The sequence below is a fragment of the Solanum tuberosum genome, unplaced genomic scaffold (genome assembly GCF_000226075.1).
Source record: "Solanum tuberosum cultivar DM 1-3 516 R44 unplaced genomic scaffold, SolTub_3.0 scf00279, whole genome shotgun sequence".
Taxonomy (NCBI): Eukaryota; Viridiplantae; Streptophyta; class Magnoliopsida; order Solanales; family Solanaceae; genus Solanum; species Solanum tuberosum.
Window position 1 is genome coordinate 709,983 of NW_006239204.1, and position 7,588 is coordinate 717,570.

General features: G+C 36.7%; 1 pseudogene; it reads left to right on the forward strand.

Moving 5' to 3' along the window:
• Positions 1-1,226: 1,226 nt before the first annotated feature.
• On the forward strand, positions 1,227-1,908 carry LOC102585317 (elongation factor 1-delta 1-like; annotated as a pseudogene).
• Positions 1,909-7,588: the final 5,680 nt, after the last annotated feature.

The following is a 7,588-nucleotide window of genomic DNA, read 5'->3' on the forward strand; positions in this document are numbered from 1 at the left end:
TAAAGCATAAATCAATAATTTAATCACCAAAGAGCCCAAATCTTAAACACAAGATTATACCAAAAGAAAGCTATAAAAAATCATTCAAAGAGGGATATACATGGGGCACTAATCCAAGACAAGCTTCATGGGTAGTAAGAAAGATTTGGAAGGCCCAACAGAACCTCGAGAAGGCTAGACTAGCTAAGATGAAACTTCCCTAAAGTGGAGTGGTGGAAACTCATATGCAATAAAGATGTTTGTCAAATATGTGCCCAGTGTGAAGTGGAGGATGAAACAACCTATTCCAAATCAGTGTGGAAAATACTGCTCTTATGGCAAGGGATTGATAGAGTTCCAATGGAATTGCACAAGAGACTGACCTAAGCAATAAAGATTAGCTAATAAACATAGGAAAGCCAAAGCAAACATTGTTAAGAGTATTATGAGGTTACAGAATAAATATAAATAGGGCAAAAGCAAGAACAGAGTGAGATGTTGTAGCAGAATTACCAAAATGAGGAGATCGCATAAAGTGGTTCAAGACTAATGCAATGAAGTACAAGTCTATTCATCAAAAGGTCCTTAATGGAAAAACAAAAAAGATCAAATCCATGAAACAATTATTGTTCGTATGTTCATAACAAATTTATGAACACTTAATAAATTAGTGGAAAGGAGAGGCACAATTAAAATATCTCTAAGCAAAAAAAAAAGGGAATTTAGAAGTAGAGAGAGTATTGTATCCAGTGTAGGAGATAGGGAGTTGAGTATCATTACCCACAACTACGTGATCTAATCCATTATATGGAGTAACTGAGGATAAGTTGAACATGTTTACACTCATATGAGAATAGGCTCCAATATCTACATACCACAAAGCATCATCAAGCGAAGAAATTATTCAAAAATAAACAAACATAAATAGGGTAGAGCAGAGTAGGGATTAGCGGGACAGGTCAAAATTTTGTAAAAAATGCTAAACGGGGCAAGGCGGGGCTGATCAAAATATTAACAGGTCAAGTGCAACCCCGTCCCACTCCGCCCTATTGTTATTCCTACTATATATATTGTGTATTAATCAGGTGGAGGAGACACTAAAACATATATTTTAACTATCTCATTCTGCTTTTTATATGAGGCTCTCTTTTGAAATAGTTTGGATACACTTGGATTATATAATACTTCTCAGTTCAGCTCTGGTTGTCTCTCTTCCCAGAAACGCTTATATATATTATCATCAAGCTATGGTTGTTGCATTCGACAACCTCAACTCTTACTTTGGCCTCAAGAAGCTTGATGAGTTCCTCCTTGCCCATAGTTACATCACTGGGTACCAAGCCTCAAAGGATGATATCATTGTGTATTAGTATCTAGCAAAAAACCATCAACTGAATATACGAATGCATCTAACTATGGTATAATCACATTGATGTACTTCAGAGAATCTCTGGTGTATCTGGTGAAGGCACATATGTTATTGTAGAGGGGTCTGCACCCATCACTGAGGTTGTGCCTGACAGTAAGGCCTCAGCTACTGCAGAAGAAGATGAGCTGACGGTGTTGACCTATTTGGTGAGGAACTTAAGAGGAAAAGAAGGTTGCTGAAGAATGTGTTGGAGCATTGAAGGCTTCAGGGAAGAAGAAAGAATCTGGCAAGTCCTCAGTTCTCACGGATGTCAAGCCATGGGATGATGAGACCGATATGAAAAGCTTGAAGAATATTTTCAAACTGTTCAGTTGGAAGGATTAACTTTTGGAGCATCTAAACTTGTTCCTGCTGGATATGCTATAAAGAAGCTACAAATTATGCTTACCATTGTGGATGATTTGGTCTCTATGGATGATCTTCTTGAGAATTATCTGACGGTTGAACCTATCAATGAGTATGTTCAGAGCTGTGACATTCTTGCTTTCAACAAAGTATGAATTATATTTCTCTGAAGTTTTGAAGGAAATGGGTGGCGATCAGTAGACATTTTCTCTTGTCAAAAGGTTGTACCTGATTATGCATCTGTTTGGCTCCTTGATTGGAAGAATATTTACTTATACAAGTATCGGTTTTGAAAAGACTTGGATAAAACTTCTCATAATACTTTGATCTGAATAATATTTGCTAGAAATTAATCAGATCTTTTAAGCTCTTTTTCATTTTGCAACTCACGTGTTGATGAAATGTATTGGTTGGTTCAAGATTGAAGTAATCAATGGCTAGCTGGTTCCCTAATTGTTTACCAAAATTTTATTCACCTCATGATGTATTAAACACATCCAGTGTTACTGGAGGACTAATGTTGGTAAATTTAAAGGAGTTGAACAAAGCAGCAATCCTAAACATGTGTTGGGGTACAAAGCAGAAACAAGATAGGCTATGGATGAAGTTGATACACAACTATTACATCAGACGCCAAAGCATGAACGAACTCAGGGTTCCTACTCAAACATGTTGGATGGTTAGGAAGGTTCTTGGAGCAAAAGACAGCCTACATCTACTACATAATGCTTCCGGTGGAAAGAGAAGTAAGACTAGGCTAGCCTATAATCAAATGCTACGTAATTATCCTAAGGTTTACTGCAGAGGCCTCATATGTTGCAACTCAGCAAGACCTAAAGCCATTTTCAAGTTATGACTGCAAACCCAAAACAGGCTCCTCACAACAGACAGGTTGCTGAAATGGAGAATGCAAGTGGATCCTATATGTGTTATGCGCAACAGGAACACAAAACAAGAGACCACCTATTTTTAGAGTGTGCCTTTGTTAGCTCACTTTGGAGGAGACTACTCCACTGGACAACTATAAACCAACCCCCAAGTAATACTTGGACCATTGTGCAACAATAGATCATCCAAAAGACTGAGGAGAAAGCCACCAGACTCAACTATTAAAATTAGTATACATAAAATTCATTCATGCAATTTGGAAGAAGAAGAATACTAGAGTTTTTGAGAAGAATGAGGCCACAATAAACCATATAGCACGTACAGTTGCTTCTGCTTGTTGTGTTAGAGCTACTGCACCAGTCAGACTTCTATTAGATAGATGTAGCTTTTAATTTTTTGAGTACTGTTTTGTGACTGTGAACCTTATTATGGATATAAACTAAAATGAGATAAACATCTTTGGCATTTACACAATTCAAAAAGTTTATCAAGTCTAGATATCATTATTCCAGATTCAATAACACAGTAAAGGATTTAACAGCCCACATAAATACTACTATGAACCATCTCATGAAGGTGGCATATAGAACATTACTTTCAGAATAAATTTTCAGTATTAAGATCGATATAGAGAACATGCTGGAAAGGAACTCAGCCCAGTACAAAGAAATACATCATGACTGAAATAAAGATATGCATAATCCTATAAGCATGTAGTCTCAGTCGTCTTGGAAATTAGTACAACTACAAACTGTCTAACCTCTAGATCACATTATCATTTAAAAGAAAGACCACTGCATTAGCAAAGCCCTTATCAAAAAGGAGCATTTGTAAATGACATCACTAAATTCATCGACAAAAAACATCATGTAATAGCTAATAGAAAGTTTACTCACCTGATGGAGGTGATGAAGGTTGATGAACTTCTACACTTTCAAGGCTATCATATTTATTCTCTAGAATATCCATGCACTTTTGTTGTGACTTCTTTTCTTTCTGAGTTGTTTTCGGCTCTTCCAACAATGCAGCCTTGGAATGACTTGGACTTCACATTCTTGTCTACTCCCATCGGTACATCTTTTAAAACCTCGTGCAATGACTTAGACTTCACATTCTTGTGCAATGATCCTCTCCAATTATTCCAAAGATTTCTCATATGTTGCAAAAAATTGTCTCTTTGATCATTCATGTTATCACTATCAAACTTTTTCTGAAATAGAGAAATATCAACAGAACCTCTTGAATAGGAGAAAGCAAAGCATCAAAATACGAATTACCAAATATAGTAGTGACCTGACTATTTTAGGATAACAAATCAATATGTCCATCCATCGGTGTTAATGACATATGGACTTGCATGGTTTCTTTCACTCCTTTATTACAGACCAAAGTTTAGCTACATCCTCCATGATGGATGGTAAGGGAACAAGTTAAGTGTGATGCTTAGAATTAGTTCGTTTGATCTGTTTCACCTGTTATTATCTCGTTACTTTCTTTTCCTTGTTGTTGTTAGGTACCTTCCTGAACAACAAAAGTCAGATTAGTTTAGCAACTGCTGAAGCTCTTAAAGAGGCCACTTCTAGGGGTGTAAAAGTTGTCATAGATACTAAAAAAGTGAGGACAAGCTATTTTCTTTTTCCATATCCTGCAGAGTTTCTCTAATTTTCTTTAGATATAATTGTATCTCTTGATGCAATATACTATGTTGCTTCTCCAGCTTCTGTTAAACTATAATAAGTTTTGTATTTTATCTTGTACGGTTATCTGTTTAAAACCTATAGCATACTCACACAACTTTTGTACAGTGGCTTAAAGAGCGTGAAGGTTAAAATAACGACACAGGCCCACTTCACTTGAAGCATGAAGAGAAATGCTCGTTTCATTGAAGTGATATTCAACTTAAGATAAAAGACCATAATAAGCTTTACACAAAGGCAAGAAGAAGAGGAAAAAATTGTTGTTATAGTAGTAGTAATATCAAGTAAGAGAAAAGAAGAGAGAGTAATGTTGTAATTCTTACGATAACAGCTCCCCACGTGTTCTAGAAGTTGCATTACCCAAGTAATACATAGGTAACATATCAACTGTGGTTCTCCTAATTTTGTAAAAGAATAATCTAACAAGTCTCCACCCCATCTATATAAGCATTAGTAAGTCGATTCTTAATAAGTTCCATCCATTGCTTATTAGGAGCCACAATCTTCATGCATGTAGAATAGATATTGTAATACATTAGTACAACAACCACGAGTAAGAATTACACATTTACTTTTAGAGTTATAGATTCATGCACAGTAGATGCATATATTTATACAAGTATTACAACAAATGATCAAGAAGGGAACACTTAATCTACAGTTAAACAAGAAGCAAACAATCAATGACCAATTTTTTTAATTTTAATAATAATATAAATTATAACTAAAATGCTCACAAGATTGTAATAAAAAGGTTACACAAACTGGACTAGGCCATATGACATGACTAAAGGCTCTAGCAATTCAAGAAAATCCAATATATCAACACAGAAGACCCAATTTTTTTTGAAAATGGTAATTGTTTCTCTTTCTGTTGAACAGTACATAGGTTGTACTGAAACCCGTATTTACATAAGGAACTCTAATAATACCGACCTATCCCTATAATGAGTCTAAGACATCAATGATAAAGACGGTATCATTAGAGTAAATTTGATTACACCAAAAACACAGAGTCAAAATGCAATTCAATTTAACTTGTCGCATACTACTCTCCCTATCTCAAAAACTCTAAGGTTCCTCTCTTTCCATATTGTCCACCAAATAGTGGCAGGGTCAATTCTCCAGTTACTTCTGTTTTTTGCTTGTGTCCCTGCTTCTTCCCAGCTATATAGAGCCTCTAAAATTCTCCCAAGCATAGACCGGGAGATGTTTTTAAGTCTCAGGAACAAATTCCACAACTAGCCAGTGACTTCACATTAGATGAACAAATGATTGACTGTTTTTGCAGTTTTCCCACAGAAAAAACATCTAAAGCAAACTGCTTCTTTAGCCAATAACCACACAAAGCAAGACACCTTATAGGGGATCTTGGCTTTCCATATATCTCTCTAGGGCCACTTGAGTAACTGCATATTTTGATGGTTCAACTTCTTGTATGCTGCAGCCTGCACCGACTTTAAAAATCCCTTGACTGTTTCCCAACCACCCGCCCTATTTCCAGACCACTAAATTGATCAATGCTTCTAAAAAAATTTGTTACTCTTGGAATTTCCCAGCCATTGAGGTGTCTTCTAAATACAAAATTCCACCCTTGAGGAGTCCATAAGTCAGCTATAGTACTTTGTTGTTGAATAACTAAATTGTGTATGTCCGAGAAGAGGATCTCCATATTTCCTTCTGCATGCCAATCATCCTTCCAGAATCTAGTTTTTATGCCATCTACCACTTTGATCTTGGTGTTAAGTTTGAATTCATTCCAACGTTCTCTAATGGATTTCCACAAGCTAACACCATAAGGGGTGGTAACCTCCTTTGTCATCCAACTATCACTCTCTTCATATTTTGCCTTTATGACTGAGCCCCACAGATTCTGATTATCATTTGAGTATTTCCAAAGCCACTTCATCCTCAAAGCTTTGCTCTGGTTCTTCACGTTCTTGATCCCCAGACCCCCAACTCTCTTTTTAGTGATCACAGTTTTCCATTTGATTAAGTGATACCTTCTCCTTTTCTTGTTCCCTTGCCATAAATTTTTTCTCTAGATGCTGTTCAACCTATTGATGATTCCTGGTGGGATAGGAAACACTGACATCATATATGTTGGAAGTGCATCAAGCACAAAATTAATTAAAGTTAGTCTCTCCCCTAGTGAAAGGTACTGAGACTTCCACCTTGCTAGCCTCTTCTCACACTTCTCAATCACCCCATCCCAAATTTCCATAGACTTGGATTTTGCCCCTAAAGGAATACCCAAGTATGTGGTTGGTAGGACACCCACTTCACCTCCCAATATTGACTTCAAAATTTCCATGTTTGGTACTTCATTTACTGGATACAAGAAGCTTTTCCTCCCGTTGACATGTAGCCCAGACATAGCTTCAAAAATAACTAGAATCAGTTTCAATATTTTAAGGCGGTCTTCCTCGGCATCACAAAAGATCAGGGTGTCATCTGCATATTGTAAATGAGTGATCTCTAGACTTTCCCTTCCAACTCTAGCAACTTCAAAACCTCTCAGCCACCCTTCATTGCATGCATTCTTGATCATATTATTGAGTCCCTCCATTAACAGTATGAAAAAGAAGGGTGATAGGGGATCACCCTGCCTAAGACCTCTTTGTGACCTAAAATATCCTGCCAGAAGAGCCATTTACCAATACTGAGAAGTTCACTGAAGATATGCAAAATTTAACCCACTGTCTCCATTTGTGACCAAAACCCATCTTCTCTAGCATACCCATAAGAAAGTCCAAATTGACATGGTCATATGCTTTCTCAATGTCTAATTTGCATAGAATTCCTGGTTTTTTTGAGACCAACCTAGAATTTACAGCTTCACATTATCTGTCTCCCTTTAATAAAAACTAATTGTTGTGAATCGACAAGCTTGGACATCACTTTTTCAGCCTTTTAGTAAACACTTTTGAGAAGATCTTATACATACCACCTAGGGGTGGCAAATGGTTGGATTGGATCAGATTTGAATGGATTGAATATGGATTGAGCAAAAATGGTTTGGATTACAATCCACCCAAATATAATATGGGCAAATATGGATTTGGTCAAGTATGGTTTGGGTAAAATGGTTCTAACCCATTTAAAAATATCTGCTTTTCAAAAAAAAAAATTACCCCTCCCCACAGGAATTCTCCACCCCCCCCTCCTCCCACCTTCCACCAACCTACCCCTAATTTTATTTTGTTTTTTTAAAAAAAAATAATTTACCCCCTCCCCCGGGCACCCCCCA